This window comes from Dendrobates tinctorius, unplaced genomic scaffold (genome assembly GCF_039654945.1).
Source record: "Dendrobates tinctorius isolate UK_male_01 unplaced genomic scaffold, ASM3965494v1 ptg000011l, whole genome shotgun sequence".
Taxonomy (NCBI): domain Eukaryota; kingdom Metazoa; phylum Chordata; class Amphibia; order Anura; family Dendrobatidae; genus Dendrobates; species Dendrobates tinctorius.
Genome location: NW_027361679.1, coordinates 19,071,532 through 19,096,258, shown reverse-complemented (window position 1 = coordinate 19,096,258; position 24,727 = coordinate 19,071,532). Strand labels below are relative to the sequence as shown.

Below are 24,727 nucleotides of genomic sequence, written 5' to 3'. Positions count from 1 at the left end.
AATAACTAGAGGAGGAAGACCTGTGAAGACTCAGATGTCAAGGTTAGGCAGGTTTCACACTTGTGTTTTTTCGCGCTGCGTTTTTGCGCATACATGCGCATGCTTTTTTCCCTATATTTAACCATGGGTGCGCATTGTCATGCGTTTGTACGCGCTTGTATGTGCATGCATTTTTTTGTAGTGTGCGCCCAGGCGCACAAAATGCAACCTATTACGTTTTTGGTGCGTCTGACCTGTCTAAAAAAAACGCATGTGCACGCAATGCACACGGAATTCACCCAAAAACACATTAAAGTCTATGGGAGCGCTGACGGAAGCATTTAAGGAAAACAGGATGGATAAACACAGAACTTAAGCACATGCTAAAAAGGAAGAAAAAAATGTTTATAAAATGGAAAGAGGGAGGCATATCTAAAGAAGAATATAATGCTGTCTGCAGAACCTGCAGGGCACGAATCAGATTACTAAAGCTGACAATGAATTGAGGCTTGCAAGAGATGTCAAAAGCAATAATAAAGGATTTTGGGGATATTTCAAAAGTAAAAGAAAAGTCAAAGATGCTATAGGATTTTTACAGGATGAAAATGATGAAATGGTAAGACAGGATGTTGAGAAGGCCGAACTTTTAAATTCCTATGTTGCATCTATTTTCTCTCAGAAAGGAAATTTAATATCAACTATTCTTCACTGTCCTATTAAGGGAATAGAAAAATCCAGGATATCTATAAGCAGAAAGATAGTGAGGAAACACTTAGCTAACCTAAATGAATTCAAGTCTCCAGGTCCAGATGAATTACACCCCAGAGTACTGAAGGAGATAGCAGAAGAAATTTTTGAACAACTCTCCATAATTTTTGAAAAATCATGGAGAACAGGAGAAGTCTCAGAAGACTGGAAAAGAGCAAATGTTGTTCCTATTTTCAAAAAGGGGAAGAAGGTGAACCCAGGCAACTATAGGCCGGTGAGTCTCACTTCTATACCAGGAAAGATCTTTGAACAAATTATTAAACAACATGTATGTCAGTACTTGGATTAGAATGAAGTGATTAAACAGAGTCAGCATGGGTTTGTAACTAGAAAGTCAAGTCAGTCTAACTTAATTTCCTTCTATGACAGAAACACTGATTGGGTGGATCAGGGAAATGCTGTAGATATAGAATATCTTGACTTCAGCAAAGCATTTGACAAAGTATCTCATACAATCCTTATTGAAAAAAGGACTGAGTATGGAATGGACAAGGCATCTGTTAGGTGGATTCATAACTGGCTTAGTGATCGGACCCAAAGAGTGGTCATAAATGGCTGCACATCCAGTTGGAAGAATGTCTCAAGTGGGGTACCACAGGGCTCTGTCCTGGGCCCTGTATTGTTCAACATCTTTATCAACAATTTAGATGAAGGAATTGAGGGTAAACTGATTAATATTGCTGATGACACAAAGCTAGGAGGGATAGCAGCAACTAACAGAATGGTTTTTAACAGGGAAAAATGCAAAGTACTACATCTTTGCATATAGTATATAGCCCTAGCTAAAAGTATCCTGTGGTTTTGTGTATGCTGATCTATGCAAGCTAGTTTAATTTAATTTTAAGTTTAACCCTTTCCCAACATGTGATCTACTTGTACTGCATTCCCGCAAACAGCAGTACTAGTATGGCGGCACAATCACACGGCCGCACGCTGAGTGCCGTACCAATCATGTGCGGGTGTCAGCTGTACCGATCATGGGCATTTTTACCCCTCAGATGCTGCTGTCAGTATTGACAGCAGCCTAGAGAACAATCGCACAGGGAGGGGGCTCCTTCCTCTCTCCCACCGGAACAATGAGATGCGATCGCATTGTTCTGGTGGTCTCCATGGAGACCCCTGGCTCCAAGATGACCACAGGGTCCTTCCGGGTCCTGCAGGGAGGTGGCTTGCGAGTGCCTGCTGAGAGCAGGTGCTGGCAAGCCTCCTTCACTGCCTGTGCTGTGCAAAGCGTCAGATCAGTTATCTGACATGATATAGTGATGTCCCAACCTTGGACAATGTTATAAAGTAAAATTTTTTTTAAAAACTCCCCAAATAAATAAAAAAATTTCCAATAAATCCATTTATTTATGTAAATAAAAAATAAAAGTACACATTTTTTGTATCGCCATGTCCGTAATGACCAACTCTATAAAACTGTCCCACTATTTAACCCCTTCTGTGAACACTGTGAAAAAAAAACGAGGCAAAAAAATGCTTTACCATCATACCACAGGAGATCAAAAATACGGTTGCAAATTAAAATGGTACCTCTGAAAATGTCATCTTGTCCTGCAAAAAACAAGCCGCAATACAGCACCTTCAGCAGAAAAAATATAAAAGCTATAGCTCTCAGAATGAAGCGACACAAAAATAATTATATTTTCTGTAAAATAGTTTTTATTGTATAAAAGCACCAAAACATAAAAAAAGAAATAAATTATGTATCACTGTCATCATACTGACCCGAAGAATAAAACTGCTTTATTAATTTCACCACACGCGGAACGGTAAAAATACCTCCTCCCCCCAAAAAAAATTAATAAATTTATGGTTTTTGTTCATTCTGCCTCCCAAAAATAGGAATAAAAAGCAATCAAAAAATGTCATGTGCCCGAAAATGGTACCAATAAAAACAACTAGTCACGCAAAAAACAAGACCTCACATGACTCTGTTAGCCAAAATATGGAAAATTCATAGTTCTCAAAATGTCGTGATGCAAAATCAATTTTTTGCAATAAAAAGCATCTTTGAGTGTGTGACAGCTGCCAAAAATAAAAACCTGCTATAAAACCCACTATAAATAGTAAATCAAACCCCCTTTATCACCCCCTTAGGGAAAATAATAAAATAGCAAAATGTATTTATTTCCATTTTACCATAAGGGTTAGGGTTAGGGTTGGGGTTAGCATTAGGGTTAGGGTTGGGCATAGGGTTAGGGTTGGGGCTAAAGTTAGCGCTAGGGTTGGGGCTAATGTAAGGGTTAGGCTTGGGGTTAAAGTTAATGTTAGGGTTGGGGCTAAAGTTAGGGTTAGGGTTGAGATTAGGGTTAGGGTTTGGGTTTGAATTAGGTTTAGGGTTGAAGTTAGGGTTAGGGTTGGGATTATGGTTAGGGGGTTGTTAGGGTTAGGTTTGTGGTTAGGGTAATGGTTAGGGTTGGGATTAGGGTTATATTGTGTTTGGGTTAGATTTGGAGTTAGAATTGGGAGGTTTCCACTGTTTAGGCACATCAGGGGCTCTCCAAACGTTGCATTGCATCTGATCTCAATTCCAGCCAATTTAGCATTGAAAAGTCAAGCGGCGCTCCTTTCCCTTCTGAGCTCTACAATGCACCCAAACAGTGGTTTACCTACATATATGGGGCATCAGCTTACTCAGGACAAATTGTACAACTTTTTGGGTCCAATTTCTCCTTTTACCCTTGGTAAAACAAAACAAATTGGATCTTAAGTAAATTCTTTGTGAAAAAAGAGAAATGTTCATTTTTTTAAACATTCCAAAATTTCCTGTGAAGCACCTGAAGGGTTAATAAACTTCTTGAATGTGTTTTTTTGCACCTTTAGGGGTGCAGTTTTTAGAATGGTGTCACTTTTGGGCATTTTCTGTCATATAGGCCCCTCAAAGTCACTTTAAGTGTGAGGTGGTCCCAAAAAATTGTTAGGCAAATTTTGTTGTAGAAATGAGAAATTGCTGGTCAACTTTTAACCCTTATAACTTACTAACAAAAAAACTATGTTTCCAAAATTGTGTTGATGTAAAGCAGACATGTGGGGCATGTCATTTATCAGCTATTTTGTGTGATATGACTCTCTAATTTAAGGACATAAAAACTAAAAGCTTGAAAATTGCGAAATTTTCTCCAAATTTCCATTTTTTCACAAATAAATGCAGGTCATATCGAAGAAATTTTACCACTATCATAAAGTTCAATGTGTCATGTGAAAACAATCTCAGAACCACCAGGATCCTTTGAAGCGGTCGAATTGTAAAAATTGGCCTGGTCATTAAGATGAAATCAGGCTTCGGGGTGTGCGGGTTAATCATATCAATTCCTAGCTATTGAAAACAGTGTGGAGAAAACTTGTTATGAAAACTAAAATTTATAAACTGATACCCACTGCCAACCAAAAGTCATTTGGACAGTTTGGAGGGGTGAAGAGTCACTGTTTCCAGGCTGTTAGTATAATAATTCTTCTTTGATTGACTTTTTGCTAACTTCACATTCCCAGTGAAATGACAATTAAAAAATAATGGAAGCGTGGAAAGACCAGGACACTACAGGAAATTACGGCCACCGCCAAGATGATTCTTGGCAAACCACATGATCTTTTAGAACTTATTTTATTCCCTCAATGTAAAACTACTGAGGGGCATAAATAAAATGTCAACATTGTGCAATATAATATAACTAGTGTGAAATAATCACAAAAACATTAATGACAGGTTTGCAGAAATACAATGTAATTCAATGTAGAAAATTATCATTATTGTCAAGTAACCAATAAAAAAAGTCAATAGCTTCAAACTTCATAATCAATGAGAACATAAACTGAAAAGCTTAATAATGTAATAGATTGAAAAAGAAATGAAATTGGAAAAAAAGAGAAAATCAGTAGTAATATTAGTTAACTAGCATCAGCTTTGTTTTTAAACCTACCTTATCTTGCCTTTAAATCCTTCTGACCCTTCACAAGTTATAATAAAATGTAAGGACATTCAACCAAATGTTTTTACTTCTGAGCTCGATTACTGTATAAACTTTGGCCAATGCCATTAGAAGCCACCTGAAATGATAAATGTGTTCATATATTATGTTTGTATTTTTAGTTGTACCTGATCATTTTATTTCTCTCTGACTGTTCATTGTTTTCTGCATTTTGTCTTTTTCAAATAAACTTTATTATAGAAAAGAACATTTAGGTTTATTGTGACTGCACTGAAAGCATATAAAAAATACTTTATAATGGCGATCAATGACCTGATGAAATGAAAATGAACACTGATGTACCTGTATGAACAGTAGAAGATATTGCACAGTGCATAAAATATACTGTAATTTGCTCATGAGCTCAAGAATTTTTATATCTCCTTTATGAGCACTTGTTAAAGGAATACCTACCATAACAAATTCATCCAAAATGCCTCCCTTTATTTCCTTGTAGCAATTTGAACTAGGAAGCATATAAAAATTCTCTTGTATGTGTCCTAGAGGATCAGTAATTTCCCCATTCCTGCTATTCACAATCTGTCTCTGAGAATAAGAGTGCATTTACAGTCGCAGACTATAGAGAATACATGTTTCTAGGAATGCACATTCCCGTTAATCAGACTTTCTAAACAAACTGCCAATCACTTGACAAACAAGAAAAATGCTCATTCATTGGGTGAAGCTTCCTTATATACAATCATTCCTGGCAGCACATTTTGCTGTGTAAATAGGACATGTGCTGCTGAGAACAATGATATTCTTGGTGTACAAAATAATCTTATTAACCATAATTCTGTACGAATGGAAGTGCACTTGACCTGTCTAAATAGATTGTGAAATGACCTCCAATCATCTTCTATGTAGCCAATCAGTGGCTGCTTAATGTCCATGGGTAATCCAGGATAATAATCGCACCATTACCGATGCAGTAGCCTCACCTTCTTGCCTGTCTGCAGTTAGACACAAGTAGCCTAAATCATTAAGACTTAAAGAGGTTGTTCGGTCAAAATCGATATAACTACAGTCTCTCTGTGTGACTGCAGATTTATGAATTCCCCAAGTGCATGCACTGTGCACTGTGGGTATTAACTGGTTTCATTGGTTTTTATTGAAAAAAGGCCAGCCCTCTAGTCAGACATTCCCACTAGCTATCCGTTTCACTGGTCAGAGTTCGGCCTCAACTCAATACAAGTGTATGGAGCTAGGCTGCACCCACAGGACAGGAGGTATGTAGAACTCTAGAAGGTTTACAACTCTGGTGCTAAAAGAAAATGGGTGAGCAAAATATGATTTAAATAAATTTGCAGTGATTTATAGATTGATTTCAGACATCAAAAATACAATCAGTGGTTATGAAAAACTTGATATGTATGTGTAATATACACATGTGGTCAAAATTGTTGGTACCCCTCGCTTAATGACAGAAAAACCCACAATGGTTACAGAAATAACTTGAATCTGACAAAAGTAATAATAAATAAAAAATCTATGAGAATGAACAAATGAAAGTCGGACATTGCTTTTCAACCATGCTTCCAAAGAATTTTTTAAAAACTAAAACTCCTGAAATATGCCTGGACAGAAATGATGGTACCCCTGAAAATAATGTGACAAAAGGGACATGTTAAATCAAGTTGTGTACAAATTAGCATCACAGGTGTCTACAATCTTGGAATCAGTGAGTGGGCCTGTACAGAGTGCTACAGATACTCACTGTGCTGTTTGGTGACATGGTGTGTATCTCACTCAACATGGACCAGAGTAAGCAAAGGAAAGAGTTGTCTCAGGAGATTAGAAAGAAAATTATAGACAGATATGTTAAAGGTAAAAGTTATAAGACCATCTTCAAGAAGCTTGATGTTCCTGTTACTACAGTTTTGCATATTATCCAGAAATGTAAGCTCTATGGGACTGTAGCCAACCTCAATGGATATGACCACAGGAGGAAAATTGATGAGAAATCAAAGAGCCAGATAATGCGAATGGTAGCAAAAGAGCCCAGAAAAACTTCTAAACAGATTAAAGAGGAACTTCAAGCTGAAGGAACATCACTGTCAGATCGGACCATCCATCATGGCATGAGCAAAAGTGGACTTCATGGAAGGCAACCAAGGAGGACACTATTGTTGAAAAAAATCATAAAAACTCCAGACTGGAATTTGCCAAACTACATGTTGACAAGCCATAAAGCTTCTGGGAGAATTTCCTATGCACAGATGAGACAAAAATGGAACTTTTTGGCAAGGCACATCAGCTCTATGTTCACAGATGGAAAAATGAAGCATATCAAGAAAAGAACACTGTCCCTACTGTGAAACATGGAAGAAGCTTTATTATGTTCTGGGGCTGCTTTGCTGCATCTGGCACAGGGTATCTAGAATCTGTGCAGGAGACAATGAAATATCAAGACTATCATGGGATTCTAAAGAAAAATATGCTGCCCAGTGTTGGAAAACTTGGTCTCAGTCACAGGTCATGGGTCTTGCAACAGGAAAATGATGCAAAACATACAGTTAAAAACATCCAAGAATGGCTAAGAGGAAAACACTGGACTATTCCGAAGTGGCCTTCTATGAGCCCTGACCTTAATCCTATTGTTGAGCATCTTTGGAAAGAGCTGAACCATACTGGCAAAAGGCAACCTTCAAACATGAGACAACTGGAGCAGCTTGCTCTTGAGGAGTGAGCCAAAATACCTGTCAAGAGGTGCAGTAGTCTCATTGACAGTTACAGGAATCATTTGATTGCAGTGATTGCCTCAAAAGGTTGTGCAACAAAATATTAAGTTAAGGGTACCATCATTTCTATCCAGGCCTATTTCATGAGTTTATTTTTTAAAAATTCTGTGTAAGCATGGTTGAAAAGCAATGTCTGACTTTCATTTGTTCATTTTCATAGATTTTTGATTTATTATTAATTTTGTTAGGTTCAAGTTATTTCTGTGACTATTGTGGGTTTTTCTGTTATTTAACGAGGGGTACCAACAATGTTGACCATGTGCATATCTTGTGTCACATCCTATTAAAAGCTAAAATATTTTGTATTTTATATATAAAGATGGAATTTATAACTATAGGTAGATGGTTGACTCAGCTTAGGGGAAGGAATTTTTTTCCCTATGGAGAAAATTGGCTTCTACTCTGTGGGTTTTTTTGCCTTCCTCAGGATCAACAATGCAGAACAGCTGCACTAAAAATAGGCTGAATTAGATGGACATAAGGTCTTCCTTCAGCCTTCAAAACTATGTTATGTTATGTTATGTTAACTCCTATTATATTATGAATTGAATTATATTACATGTCACTTTGACCTAAAAGTGAAGGCTGTCCTTTAGAAATTCTCTGTCTTTATTGACTGACAACTGTTTTGCATTCTATGGCGATACCTCTAATGAAAACGCATGGCACATTAGCGTGTACAGTTGGCATGAGATTCCGTCAACTCAGAGACAAACTCAGTTTTTGTGTGTAATAAAAGAGCGGATGGCAACCTACTTGGTTAGATAAAAGCTGTGAGTGACATGCTTCTGTGGTTTTGTGAAAAGAGAGGAGATCGCAGCCCTTTTTCAAATTCACATTACACTGATCTAATTGTCACTTTATCATAAAATACAATTGTTGTACATGTTCAGCTCCATGGCAGTGGAGCTATATGACAATTTTGCCAACAACAACAAATAAATCACTCTGGCATTCTGTAGCTTGGTAAAAATATTTCTATATAAATGACCACCTGAAAGTGGTTTAGTATAAAAGAATGAGAAAGGTAGAAATTAAGCCCAAAGGAATATGCTGTACAATATATTTGATTATAAGCACAAAATAAGTAATGCAAATATGGAAGCTGGAGATGGTGTTAATTAGTTCACGTTTCATGCTCCTCTGATCATCATTCACTAAATGGTAGAAAATCACTGATGTTTTCATTAAGGGGATTTTTCATGTTTACAGCCACTTTATTATTTTAATACATTTAATCATGCTATATAGCTACGGTGCATCATGTCATAAATTGCTCCAATGTGTGCTCAATACAATACATTGTCTGTATTTATTAGCATTGATTTATCATTCAGCATTTATATAGCAATACTATATTCCATAGCTCAGTGAAAACAGTACAATGATGAAAATCCCTGCAGATGATGTGGTTTACAATCCAAGACGACTACTGCATTTTAAAGAGGATTTTCACCCCAAACCTACAATTTGCTTCGTATTAGAAAGTCAAAAGTTAGAAAAATAGACAAAATTTGCTATTGCAACTTCATCTACAGTGGCATGCAAAAGTTTTTGGACCCCTGTTAAATATTACTGTTATTATGAACAGTTAAGGAAGTTGAAGATGAAATGATTTCTAAAAGGCCTAAAGTAAAAGACAACACATTTCCTTTGAATTTTAGGCAAAAAAATTATATATTTTAATATTTTAAAAATTGCAAAAAATGAAATTTTCCAATGCAAACGTTTGTGCACCCTGCATTGGTAGTACCTCGTAGCACTCCTTTTTGAAAGTATCATAGCTTGTAAATGCTTTTTGTAGCCAGACAAGAGTCTTTCAATTATTGTTTGAGGATTTTTTTTCCATTCTTTCTAGGAAAATTATTCCAGTTCTGTGAGATTCCTGGGTTATCTTGCCTGCACTGCTATTTTGAGGTCAAGCCACAAATTTTCAATGATGTTCATATCATGGGACTGTGAGGGCCATTGAAAAACCTTCAGCTTGTGCCTTTTGAGATAGTTTATTATGGATTTTTACAGATGTTGTTATGTTTACGTCAATAATTTGTTGAAATTTCATTGAATCTATTCTTCCCTCTACCCGTGAAATGTTGCCTGTGACATTGGCAGCAACACAACATGATTGATCCACCCCTATGCTTATTGTTTGGAGAGATATTTTTCTCTGAAATGTTGTGCCCTTTTTTTCTCCACACATACCTTTGATTATAGTGGCCAAAGAGTTCTATTTTAACCTCATTGGTTCACAAGACTTGTTTCCAAAATTAATCAGTGTCGTTTAGATTTTTTTGCATACTTCTGACACTGAATTTTATGGTGAGGATGCAGAAAAGGATTTCTTCTGATGACTCTTCAATGAAGACCATATTTGTGTATTTGTGACTTAACAGTAGTACAATATACCTTAGCTCCAGAATCTGCTAAATCTTTCTGAACATCTTTTGCAGTCAAGCGAGAGTTCTGATTTGTCTCTCTAGCCATCCTTTGAGCAGCTCTCACTGGAATTTAACTTGTTCTCACAAACCTTATCTTGACTTCCAATGTTCGTGTTAGCTGACATTTCTTAATTACATTTCAAACTGAGAAAAGGGCAACTTTAAAACACTTTGCTATTTTCTAATTACCTTCTCCTGCTTTGTGGGCTTCTACCATTTTCATTTTCAGTGTGCTAGGCAGCTGCTTAGAAAAACCCAATGAATGCTGTTTTTAGCCTTTCCTAACATTGATAGTGAGTAAGCCATAACACTAACAGGCTAATTCATGTTTGAAACCTTGGTCAAAGTTATCTGAGCACACACATCTCCAAGGGAGCCCAAATTTTGCATTGGATCAGTTTCCTTTATGCAATTTTCAAAATGTTAACGATGACTATGTTTGCTTAAAATACAAAGGAAATGTGTCATCTTTAACTTTAGCTCTTTTAGAGATCAATTCATCTTCAACTTGCTTAACTCTTCACAGTAACAATAATTTTGACCAGGGGTGGTCAAACATTTGCATGCCATTGTACTTGCTAATTTTTGGATGAAAATTTCAGAAAAAAATGACAAAAGCAGTACAGAAAAAATGTGCACATTTACATGTACCATAACAAATGTTTATTGGTACAGCAATATTTCAAAATATTTCAAGACAAAAAACTATTATAAGCTATTAAAACCAGAGTATTCACATTGACATCTAGAGATAATACAAATAGAGATTATATATGGATAAGTTAGTTGCTGACACAATGGAAATTCATGTAAAATTTAGTAGGAAACACATCTGCAGGTAAACAATGTGATCAGGTCTAAAATCCATACAGTTCAATACAAACACAGATCAAGACCCTACTAAATATAGATAATGATCAAGAATGTCATATAATAACATATATGAAGAAGGGCAGACCCAATATTGCATATTTCAAAGTGTAAAATTAAACAAGAAGCAAAAATGTTAAAATAGAGCTAAAATTATGACTAATGGGGTAGTTATAATCCAAAAATGTAGGATGAATGCAAAATATGATATAGTGGTAATAACACAATTATAGGTATAAGTCATTTATGCCACATATACCAGAAATTGTAGTAACAGTAATAGTTGTTATGTAAATCTGTAAAGCAATATAAACCTTGTTTCAAATTATTATACAAATTGATTTTAAGTGTCATAAAAATGTAATTTTTGATTTTTCAAATAAACTCATGGATCGTATTGTGTCTCAGAGGGGTTCTATGGATCACTGAAGTCAATCTCAAACACCTGTGATAATTAGTTTGCTAGATGAGCCAAATTAAAGGAAAACTAAGAAGGGCGTTCCCCATTGTTAAGCAGGTGACAGGCTTCAAACAATATGGGAAAGAAAAAGGATCTATCTGCTACCAAAAAGTATTAAATAGTGCATTGCCTTGTGCAAGGTATGCAAATATTAGATATTTCACAAAAATGTAAGTATGATAATCTTACTGTCAAGAGATTTATAGCTGATACACAGCACAGATGGGTTTTTGGAGATAAAGGAATAATGATGAAAATTTCTGACAGACAAATTTATCAGATTAGTAAACCAGCTGCTGAAATATCATTGCAAAGCAGCAAAAATGTTTTTGAAACTACAAGTGCTTTTGGAGTCCCACAAAGCTTAGGGTGTAGGATCTTTCAGAAGCTTGCAGTTGTGCATAAACCTTGTATTTGGCCACCCCTAAATAGTGCTCACAAGGTCACAAGCAGAAACCATTGCAGTGGACCCAGACATATAATGGGGAAAACAAGTACTTAATACACTGCCGATATTGCAAGTTTCCCCACCTACAAAGATTGAAAAAGTCTGCAATTTTTATTGTAGGTACACTTCAACTGTGAGAGACAGGATCATAAAAAAAATCCAGAAAAACACATTGTATGATTTTTACATAATTAATCTGCATTTTATTGCATGAAATAAATATTTTGATGCAATAGAATAACACAACTTAATATTTCTCAAAGAGGAAATCCCAAGAGGAAAAAAAACACCAGATTCCCGCGCTGCTATATTTCAACCAACAAATAGAGGAAATCCAGTAGATTGTAGAAATTGGTTCCAATATCAGTACTTTATTTATGGTACATACAGAGACAACGTGTTTCGAGGTCCATTCAGTGACCTCTTCTTCAGGTCGAATGTACAGAAAATCTGTACATTCGACCTGAAGAAGAGGTCACTGAATGGACCTCAAAACGCGTTGTCTCTGTATGTACCATAAATAAAGTACTGATAATGGAACCAATTTCTACACTCTACTGGATTTCCTCTATTTGTTGGTTGAAATATAGCAGTGCGGGAATCTGGTGTTTTTTTCCCTCTTGGGATCTGCTCTTTGAGTAATGGAAGCAGACGCTGTCTGTCTCCACCATCCTGCTGCAGCTTCATTGCATGTGACTAAGCGCATACAGTAGTTGTGGCTTTACACAACTATTGAGGGTGAATACCCTGCACTATTTAATTTATATTCATTATATCTGCACTGGTAAGACCCTATGGGTGCGCTTTTGTGGTTTCTTTTATCTTTAAAACTTAATATTTGGTACAGAAACCTTTGTTTGCAATTATAGAGAACAAGTTTGCACACACTGAAGCAGAGATTTTGGCCCACTCGTCCATACAGATCTTCTCTACATCTTACAGGTTTTGGGGCTGTTACTGGGTAACATAGAATATCTGCTCCCTGCAAATATTTTCTATTGGGTTCAGGTCTAGAGACTCCAGGACCTTGAAATGCTTCTTACAGAGCCACTACTTAATTGCGCTGGCTGTGTTTTTTTCAGGTGATTGGGTGATTGTCATGCCAGCCATGACCCATTTTCAATGTTCTTACACTGGGAAGGAGGTTGTTGGACCAAATCTCACAATACATGACCCCATCCATCCTTCCTTCAATACAGTACAGCTGTCATGTCCCATTTGCAGAAAGTATGATGTTGCCCCCACCATGCTCCAGGACATTGACCAGCTCTGCCGATGTAGTTCTGGGCTGATTCTTGACCTTTCTCAGAATCATCCTTACCCTGCGAGAAGAGATCTTGCATGGATACCCAGAATAATGAAGATTGACAGTCATCTTGCGTTTCTTCCATTTTCTAAAAATTGTGCAAACAGTTATTACCTTTTCACCAAGCTAGTTCTCTATTGTCCTGCAGCCCATCCCAGCCTTGTGCATGTCTGCAATTTCATGCATAGTGTCTTTAGACAGCTCTTTGGTCTTGGCCATGATTGAGAAGTTAGAGTGTGATTGATTGAATGTGTGGACAGGTGTCTTTTATACAGGTAATGAGTTCATACTGGTGCAATTAATACAGTGCAGAGTAGGAGAGATTTTTGAAGAAAAACTAACAGGTCTGTGAGAGCCAGAATTCTTGCTGGCTGGTTGGTGATCAAATACTTATTTCATGCAAAAAGATGCTATTTAATTATTTAAAAATCATACCATGTGATTTTCTTGTTTTTATTTTTAGATTCTGTCTCTCACAATTGAAGTGTACCTACAATACAAATTACAGACCTCTCCATTCTTTGTAGGTGGTAAAACTTTCAAAATTGGGAGTGTATGAAATACTTATTTTCCACACTGTACCTGAAGATTTATTTTAAAAAAAGAAGTGCGGTTTACTGATGCAATCCTGGATGGTCCAGATGGATGGAGTAATGGATGTTTGGTTGATCACCACCATATCCCAACAAGGCTGTGGTGCCAGCAAGGAAGTGGAAGAGTCATGTTTTGTGCCGAAATCATGGGGAGAGAGTTGGTAGGCCCCTTTAGGATTAGGATTCCTAATGGTGTAAAAATGACCTTGGCAAACAATATATAGAGTTTCTAATTGACCACTTTCTTCCATGGTACAAAAAGAAGTACCTTGCCATCTGAGACAAAATGATCATGCATGACAATGCCCCATCTCACTGTCATACCTGCTGTAAAAAAGCAGACATGGGCCGATTAAACTACTACTCCCATCAGGCTATGTCTGCTGTCTCTAATAACAGTGACAGCAGGTGCCACTGATGAGAGAGTAGTATCATCTGCCGACACCTGTGCTCACAGTTAAAAAAAAATGAAACTACATACATTTTCACATAAAAATAGCAACATATACTGTCTGCCTGTTTACCATAGTAAAGGTAATCCGAATGTCCTACGGCAATCTCACATGTAGAACAGTCACATCGGGAGACCGCTCTACCCGGTCACAGGTGATACACTTACAGGAGGTAATCTCACCTACAGTGTATCACTGTGCTGCCATGAGAGTTCACCTGAGTACATCAGCTGATCAGCTCTGGTGCTTTTACTTATGGCACCACTGCATGGCAAAGCTTTCACACAGTAATAGAGAAGTAAGTGAGAGCACTAGAGCTTATGAACTCCAGTGAGCTCTCACTGCAGTGCAGTGATACACTGCTGGAGTGATTACCTCCTGTCAGTGTATCACCGGAGGCAGGGTCTAGCAGTAACATCTCCCGATGTGAGTGTTCTACACATGAGATCGCCGTGGGACACTCGGTATTAAATGGACTACGTCGGTCAAGGAGTATTATACGTTGGTTTATTATTTTGTTTTTGTTGCAGGAGATGAGAGTGCCAGGGATTAGGCATTCAGTAAGTATTGTAAATTAAGATTCAATAAAGGAGTCTGTGTGATTATTTCAAATAAAGGTCTCTATTCTGGCTGTGTCTTTATTTACCATATAAGTATAGGATTAGTAATGGATAGGTGTCTTATAGATGCTTCTCCATTACAAAGCCGTGGGGTCGATATCACCTGACAATACAAAGGTGACATCAACACCACAAATATGAATCCCACTTGCCATCACTACAGGGTAAGTGGGAAGAGCGAGCCTAAGTGCCAGAATTGGTGCATATATAAGATGACCCCTTTCCAGGCTATTAGTATCAGCCTGCAGCTGTCTGCCTATTCTCTGCTGGTTCGATTTTATAGGGGACCCCATGTCAATTTTTTTCTGGGGGCCTCCTGTAAATTAACCAGTAAAGGCTAAGTAAACATCTGGGAGCTGATATTAATAGCCTGAGAACCTTTATGGCTCTTGGCTCCTTCCCAGAATATTAACATCAGCCCTCAGCTGATGGCTTTCCATCTGCTGGTTATGAAAATTATGCGGCAGCTCACGCAATTTTTTTAAATATTTTGAAAAATAAACAGATATTGCATTTCACGCAAATTTCATGTGTGTGTGTGTGTGTGTGTGTGTGTCTCTATTTAACTCTTTATGTACCGTTTTATTAATGAGGGTATCTGGCTGACACCTGTTACTAAACCTTGGGCATGGTATTTATGGTCTTTAATGGAGAATGAAAAAGAAGTGGTTGAACAAGGAAATAACATCACAATTCTTTTTTTTAAATAATATATCTTTATTTAGCTTACAAAATGCATACAAATCCGCATGAAAATCAGCATCATAAATACATCAAAACCGTACAGAATTTCAACTGCATTTTCTGCCAAGAGACGCAGAAACCACTCAGAAATTTCCTCAAGGAAATCTGCAACATGCACACATAGCCTTAATGTTACAAATTCAACAAATGGCCATTTTCAGGTCTTTACAACCTATAAAATGTTTGGAAATTCTGTTGGGCATAATAATTTAAAACAGTGCATTTTGAGTTTCTCAGTTTTGGAAAAAATAGCGTTCTTATTGGATGGTGAAATAAAATGTGATTTCTACTCCAATGGCTTATGATTTGATCATTATACTGACTTATTTACATCAACCTTTTTAGAATATCAGAAAAAAAAACATTTGCATAATAATTTGGACCATAGTTTAATCATGTATACTAAGATCACAATTTGATAGAAAAAGTGCCAACACAGAAAAATATATAAAAGAGTGGCAATATGGCCCTATGGTAAGGTTAAAAATTAAAACATATCAAAATAAAAGATATGGGATTTAAACTCAGTGCCAGCTTTTGATGTCGGCAAAAATACACCCCATGTGTTTTGCTTGTCAAGCTAGCTTTATATGGGGAGGAATGACTGGTTCTATCCTTTTTTTAAAGGATGCCCAAACCTCATGTGAGATTCCTACTCATAGGTAACATGAGAGCTGGGGATGGCAAAAATCATAGAATGTTTGGGGAAATTAAACACATGTCACTTCTGTGCTTGTGAGCAAAATATGGTATCATAATAGAAGCCCGTTTTCATAATGGAGTCCATTTTTGAGGTAGTCCACTAATAACTGTTAAACAGTTCAATACCGTTTCACATTAACACTTCGAAGCGCGTGACGTGGAGGGTGACTGCAAGGGTTTGTTTATCTCCCCTCATTCAATCTTGCAATCATCCTCTGTTCTAGGCTGCAAAATGGGCATAAATCACAGCCCACAGTCCACACAACCCGGATACGTAACACTCTGTAACCACTCATCAAGTACACGGTGTGATGAGTCTACAAAATATCTACTTCTGCTGTCTGACAATCAATGGCCACACACTTTTTAAACGGCAATGGATTCTTTAGAGCATACAAGGACCAAACTTACTAAAGCTTTAATATAAAAAGTGCAATGCTTGCAAGAAAATGTGTAAAAAAACTAAAAAACTGAAGTAAAAACTGCAAAAATGTTATAAAATAAAAATAGAAAAAAAAACAGAAACACCAAAACATTTCATAAGTTATTCTTCTTAGGAAAATGGGTTTATGGATCACATCCAGCTTAAGATGATCCCCACATAAGAACACCCTTTCATAGTCTAGCCCATCATTTATAAGCCTGATCATGGGCTCAAGTTTCCAATATAGCCTAGATTGTATTATTGAAATTGATGTTCTGTAACTAGACCATAGGCTAACTAGTGGCCAAGCACATTGCATATTAAATACCTTGTTTCTTCCTCTCCCTCTTTATAGTAAGCAGAAAATGTCCAGCCTGGCTACAATGGACCATTTGACCAAGCTTTGAAGCTCAGGCTCACCATGCCAAGGTGTCAAGAATGACACTCTCAGTAGTCTTAATTTTTGGTTTTGAATTACAGTAATAAGAGTACATAGATGTTATGACCTTTGTGTAGTGTCAATCATGTGAATGGCAGACTTAATCTAATGTTGCTTTACAGGTGTAATAAAGCTCCCCTCTCACATAGCGAGATAGCGATTTTGTGACGCAACAGCGATCTCGCCTGCGATCTCGCTATATGTGACACATAGCGGCGACCGGGTCCCTGCTGGATATCACTGATCATGCTGGAATATCCTGGGCCATTTTTTCATCGTCAGTGTTCTGCTGGCCAGCATGCATCGCTGTGTTTGACGCCGACGAGCGACCTCGTTGGCGAAGCAGAACTCATGGACGCAGGCTGGAATCATTCAGAATACCTGCTGTGTGACAAGGTACCAACAACCGCCGAGGTCGTTATATGGATCACCTGATCGATGCTGCGTCACTCAAGAGATCTGCCTGTTTGGCAGCTTACTAGCGACCATTTAGTGACGCACCAGCGATCCTTACCAGGTCGTATCACTGTCGGGATTGCTGGTGCGTTGCTATGTGAAACGGGACCCTAATTTCCCTTACATTAGGATTGTCATAGCCTGACTGAATAGAAAAAAACAAAAACTGATTCAATAAAACATATCTCAACATCCATTGTACAAGTTGGGAGTCAGTGCATGGAGTAGACTCACAGGCTCAGCCAGGCATCATACTCAATAGATAATGGATATGCAAATCATTGATTTATAAAAAAAACACCTAAAAATAAAAAAACAACTCTTGCTCTTTAGTAGTATCTTGACTACCATATTAATGTTAAATAAAACATACATTATTTATACATCTTTATAATTTCCACAATTTAGTTTTATAAAAAGTCCTCTGCAAGCTTGTAATGCTTTTTCTTTTGTTACAATCAGCATTGCTATTTTAACAGCTATCAGCTCATTGATAATTTGTAAGACTTCTTGGCAATGTAAGTGACAGATCCATTTCCATCTAAATCTCAGGTATTAAAATGTTCTTCAGCACAAGGCAGTGACATTACCACACTTTAAACGATTACCCATGGACTAGTGCCCAGAAATGATCAGTATTCCAGTATGGATGTCTAGAAGGTACTAGCTGCTCATTTATCCAATTGTTCTGTTATGTGGTGTATGAATCATGGCATTTGTCCCAGTAAAGGTTAAACATCATCTTTGAGTTCCCAGTTATGTTCATTACGCCTGGTAGGCAAGTCACAATTGCTAGTGGACAGTCTTTATATTCTCAATGACACTATTAAACAGCGTTATTTTTATTTTTTTCAGAAAGGAGACCTTGTTCATCCTCATAAATATAGTTTCCATTAGACACTATATTTTCCAGGATTGCACTGCAGGGAGCAAAAATGAAACAGAGAACAATAGAATTGACATCAAACAGCAGTAAAAAGCACATATATGGGATATAATGTGCTCATATATTCCACAGTATCTATTATATATCTATCTAAGAAGCTTTTTGCTTTTTTAAGGGCAGCAGACAGCTGTTTTTTATTTGAACACCATGCAGGCTACTCAAGCATATGCATATTCTATTTTTTTTTTATTTAATTTAGTTTGGTAATGTTCTGTGAAATCATCATATTATTAGAATTTATATTAGTTGCAGCTGTTTTTTTTTTAAAGCCCAAGATCGTGTCGTCCTTCCGAGTGTACTGGAAAAGTGACCTATGGTGTCACAAAAAAAGGTGCACTAGCATGCTGTCTATGTCCCTCTCTGACTAGAGAAAGACCTTCAACAACCATTCCTCATCACTTCTAGCCAGAAGGCCACAGCAAGGCCAAGGGACAAATAGCCTTCCATAGCAGAAGCCAAACAAGACCAACATTATATTCTTAAATACTGTTTTCTGTCCCTATTATGTATGTTCTTTCTATCTTTGGTGACATCTGTTCAGATTTGTTACAGACAATGAAATTGCATTCCCATCACACCTTCACATACTTCATTATTATTGATGTGTTTTTTTTTCCATTTACACGCTAGACATTTCATTGCCAACATGCATGTATGTGCTGCACTTTAATTAAATATCAATGCATTATTAAAAGGTTCACACACAAACGTCTTCTCTCAATACCTTTTAACAAATCACCTTGTGGTGACCTTTATATTTCATGATCTCATAGGTCAATAAGATGTTTTACAACAGGATGTAGGAAAGCAAAAAAAGAAAAAAAAATCCAAAAGTTAATGTAATTTTACAACAGAGTTTATGGTTCCTGTAATTTGAAATGGCAGAAGGTCATTCATTAAGATTATATTGCAAGCAGCATGCCTAAAAAGATGAATAAATGCTGTGGCAAGCAGTATGCCTGTAAAGATGAATAAGTGCTGTACTTTCTTGAACTTGTTGATACATGGCAAAGGAGGCCACTTCCAATTCACCAGCTTTGGATTATTCGTAAAAGTCGCCAACTTATAAAAGGGATGTTTATAGACTTCCTGGCAGCAACATCCACAATTTTTGGAACTTACTGTGATGTTTGGCCACATAATTCAATATAATGGCACTCATTTGTAGTTAAAAAGCTAAAAATAAAAAAGTCCTTTTGCTCCCCTCTTCAACTTCTCCGTTCCTAGTGTTGAAATGTCTTCTAACATTAAACCAGAACTTCCAGCTCTGATGAGGACCATGATGGTTCTGAATATTTATGTACAAGGTCTTGTCACACGTGATGAATTCATGTCGACATGATCCTTCAATCGCTTGTGCAGAACCCATGTTGGGATTGTAGCAGTAGCAGAAGCAATCAGAAGATGTGGCAAAAACCAAACAGGTGACGTTGAGGAGCTTAAGAGCTGGGGAGGTAAGGCCTGTTTCACACTTCAGTTTGTCTCCATCAGTCAAGATCCACCGTTTTGCCAAAAAAACGGATCTGCCATTTTTCTTGGCGGATCTGTTTTTTTCCCCATAGACTTGCATTACCAGCGGATCTTGACTGATGGGCATCCATTGTATCCGTTTTTTTGCAGATCCGCCAAGATTTTGGCATCCGCTGACAAGACTGGACGGACAATGCAACGTTTTTCTGGCTGGCCGGATCCACACTTTACACTGCGCATGCCCAGCAGAATTGCCTTTGCAGTAAATTTAACCCTAAATCCCGGTCTGGCAGCTGAGAAAACATTCTCTCTCTCTCTCCTTCCTCCCAGGATGGCAGTTCCTTTAAATTTCTTCAATCGTGGGATCTGTCAAAAAAACGGTCCGGAGGCACACGTTGATGTCCGTACACATGCGGATCCGTTTTCCGCCATTTTGGCAGATTGCAATTGACACAAACAGCTGATGTGTGAAACAGGCCTAAGCGGTAAATGGACAGGTTTTACGTATTATATTTATCATAATAATATAATATGAAAAACAAATAATATTATTCAGTGATCATGATTAACTCAGTATTAGAGATTGGCAAGCACTAAAATTCTTGACTGCTCATTGCTCGAACTGGGCAATTCCTAATACTCAAATTGTTATTTTTCTTGCAGACCCAACAAAAAGGTCTGGGGGCAGAGAAAATGTTCATATTGATGGGAAAAGTGCTGAATGGAAGGAGAACAACATGGGAAAGACCCCTGGAAGCATCTCTGATGTCCAGATCACTGCTGAGAACAATGGGGTCACACTCTTAAGCTGGAGTCACACATAGCGACTTACCAGCGATCCCGACAATGATATCAATGTGTCAGGATCGCTGGTAAGTCGCTATGTGATCGCTGGTGAGCTGTCACACAGACAACTTCACCAGCGATCAGCACACCGACGCCGAGGTGAGGAGCGAGCCCGGGAGCAGCGGACAGGTGTGCCAGCTGTTCCAATCCTCCACCAGCAGAGGGCGCGCCTGCATCCCCAGCCACTCCTGGTGGTGTCCTGCTGCCTCATGGTCCCCAACTTGCAGCGGCGGCAATTAAGGTACACAGTCCGCGGGCTCCTGGTCCCCAGCGTGAGGCAGCGGTACCTGTAACTCGCTGGTAACTAATGTACACATCGGGTATCCAAGGGGCACGCGGCCATTGGATACCCGATGTGTACGTTAGTTACCAGCTGATCGCTGGTCTCCCGCCTGTCACACGCAGCGATGCGTGCTGGCCAGCGGGAGATCAGCGACGAAAAAAATGTCCAGAGGTTTCTTGCAGCAATCAGCGATACCGGCAGGGGGGCCGGTCACTGATTGCTGTCACACACAGCAATCTCGCTGGCGAGATGGCTGTTGTGTCACAAAACTTGTGACTCAGCAGCGATCTCGCTAGCGAGATCACTGTGTGAAGGGGCCCTTACTCTACTTTAAGGAGTGACAATAAAACATTCTAAACCAATGAGAAATTGCATTTTACAGGATAATAATGCTAAGAAATTTTTTTTCTGTAAAATGACTTGTATATAGGGCCAAATGTAAAAGGACTTTAAAAAGTGTAATGTAACTAAACCATTTTTTTAAATTAAAAAACTAGTTTCAATCATGAAATAGGCAAGAGCTGTCAACAATTAGGGACTCAGAGGGATTCAGATACACTGTATTAGACATAAAGGAGGACTTTATACACATTCTGTTCAAATTGTCGTCTGTTGGTGCTCCTAGACTCATAAAGGCTATGCACTTTTCAGGGTTAAATAAAAGCGAAATGTACTATGGGTGAGCAATATAATGCCGAAAAATTTTGGAACAAGTTTTTTAAGGCTTAGATACCAATGAAATCTAGCCATGAGTATATAAATGTCTATGGATAAGCAATATAATACCAGTACATTTTTTAACAAGTTTTTTGAGGATTATATAGCAATGAAACGTACCAAAAAGATGAAATACTCTATGGATGAGCCTACTCTCTCTCCCTTCATAGGCTAAATGCAGATTGTATGTGATACAGAATGCAACACAAACGATTAGCCATTAGAAGGGCTGTTAGAATGATTCCTCAGATTGAGCACCAGCATCGACACTACAGGCCTCTGATTCATTATACTGTGTACACAGGCCTAGACAAGCACTGTCTCCTCCCTCCAATACAAAGTGTCACAGAGCTGTGCAATGGCGTCAGTGTGGGCCGATCCAGAAAGGACTTGCTCTTTTATAACCCCTGATGATGTCACATGACCAGCCAATCACAGTAATGTAACAACTACAAAGGCTACAGCATTACAGTAATGCACAGTTAATCCCTGCATGCTTGTTGGCAGTGTAACAGGCACCAAAAGTGTGGGACGGGGATTTGAGTTTTACTTTTAGCACCGCCCAATACTCGCCTGGTAACGTGTACATCCGAGCACCATGATATTTGAGTGATATGAGCGAGCACATTTACTCATCCCTACTCAATATCTATGTGCTGTCCTTATGTTGCACATTGTGTAAAAGGGAATCTGAGAGCAGATTTTTTGCTATGTAATTTGACACCATCATGAGGAAGGGACAGAGACCCTGATTCCAGTGATTTATCACTTAGTTTATTGAGTGAAGCAGTTGTGATAGAATCACTGTTTTCTTTGCTACAGATCTAGCAGAGCTCGGACTATTGAGCTCTGTGTAACCCAGACCGGACATCTGATTAGCAGCTAGCAGTTTTCTGTGTACATTTGTTAGAAGATCGTCATATTGCCAACATTTCCTCCTTGAAAAACAAGTGTGATATTGAAATCCGTAATGTGAATTTTGCTATACGTTAATGGTGTCAATGATGTGTGTTGTTTGACAGTAGGGAAAGTGAGAGTTAATGGTTGGGACTAGCCCAAAGTATGAGGAGCCAACTGAATGGAAATAGACAGTTTCCTGTTAGAAAGGTCTAAATCCTTCTAAAGGAATGTGAAGACCTACCCCTTCTGACAAGTCTACAACCTGCAGAAACCTTTTTCCATCAAACCGCTGCACGACCAGCTCTACCCTCATCTACTATATCCTCACTCATCCCTTGTAAATTGTGTGCCATCACAGGCAGGGTCCTCTCTCCTCCTGTATCAGTCGGTGACTTGTTTTGTTCAAGATTACTGTATTTGTATTTTATTATGTATATCCCTTTTCACATGTAAAGTGCCATGGAATAAATGGTGCTATAATAATATACAATAATAATTCAGCAGTGCAACATGACATAGGTGTCCCTAACATGAGGGGAGACTGAGAGAAAGAGATAGCAAGATCCTAGCAGAAAGTGGAAGAGAAGTAACCAAAGGAGCAGAGTGATCGATAAGAGATGAGTCCTGGGATAGAACACCTACCAGTATGGCCCAAAGTTTGAAACTCATAGAGGTAACGAACCTAGACAGGAGAAAGTACACAAGACAAAGAGAGTGCCTTTGGTGGGAGTTCCAGATCGTCAGGGCCAGAAGATAAGTACCAGCCATATTTGAAATATAATTCACTAGAGAAGAGAGAAAACAATGAGAATAGGATTCTTGCTAATTGCACTGTAGTATTGAGCTCGGCTGTGGTGAAGTAGAAACATTGAAAGTAAAGGACAAGTGAGTAAAAAAGAAAGAATTGAAGCTGTGTGTGAAATTGATCAGTACTGTAAGGGAAACATTCATCATGTTGTCTGCCCCTCTCTGCTGTATATTATCTCCCCAAGTTATTGCTGAGTAAAACGTTTATTTTTGACTGCTGGTGGTCTCCCTTGTTGAACTCTCAAACATCTGGTCCTGGCCAACCAAAGTTCAAATTGGTAACATGCGTCCTGCAAGGACATAGCTCACCAACAGCACAAGTCCACACATCCAACCAGGAATTCCAGCTTCATTTAACATGTCTGGCATAAAAGATGAGTACCTCATCTACATCTATCACCCCGCGCCACATCACACATTTCATAGTGGTATAGATAAATGATGTGGCACAACTGTAGGTTGGCGCTCAAAGTAGGGTCCTAGACTTTAAATTGTACAAGCTGTGCAACGGGAGTTGCTTCCCTTTATTGATCACCTCTAGGGCTACATGCGTTCTAAGCACTGCACATATTTATTTTCATTTTGTTTTATCATAGGTCTACTGCAATGCATTACAGATCATTTAAATAAATAATTTTCATTCCTTTTAAGACTCAGGTAAAGTATTACCAATGGCTTTCCATATATAACTAGTTTGTTAAGTTTCTATATGGGAGAATATTTTTGACAATCTCCTTATCCTACATTAGGACATTCCTGGCATTCAAACATTTTCCTTGAACACTTGTGATACATCATTGCAATCTGGTAGGTATATATATGTATATGTCATTTCAGTCGGGTAGTTATATATATATATATATATATATATATATATATATGTATATGCTCATGTACATTCTGAATATACTCAAAAAAATCCTGTTCCTCCACCCCTTTTTCTTTCTTCACTATATATGACATATATGCTATTTATACACCCCTGACACACTCTATGGAGGTGCTGTCATATCACATGCTTTCTTGTTTTCCCATCTTACAGACTTTATCAATGTTCTCTATGGATGTATATAATTATTTTCTGACTGCCATCGTTTTGTATTTTCTTTATGTCTGTAGTACATTGACAAAGGTCATGGTTTGACCAAAACGCTTGCATTGTTGTACTAAGTTTGGACCACATTAAATATTTTGCCTACACATCTGGTGCGTGCCAAGTTTTATTCTACTACACATTTTATAGTGACACAAATTTGCTAAGCAGTGCTGGGGGTGGGGTTGTTACGGGCTGGTGGAATGCACCAAATAATAAAGATGGAATAAGATATGAGGTGCGTTCACAGCTCAGGG

At 38.0% G+C, this 24,727-nt stretch overlaps 1 protein-coding gene across 1 annotated transcript in view; it reads left to right on the top strand.

Moving 5' to 3' along the window:
- GRID2 (glutamate ionotropic receptor delta type subunit 2) overlaps positions 1-24,727 on the top strand; it is a 2,095,611-nt gene that overhangs the window by 636,259 nt on the left and 1,434,625 nt on the right. The window lies entirely within an intron of this gene.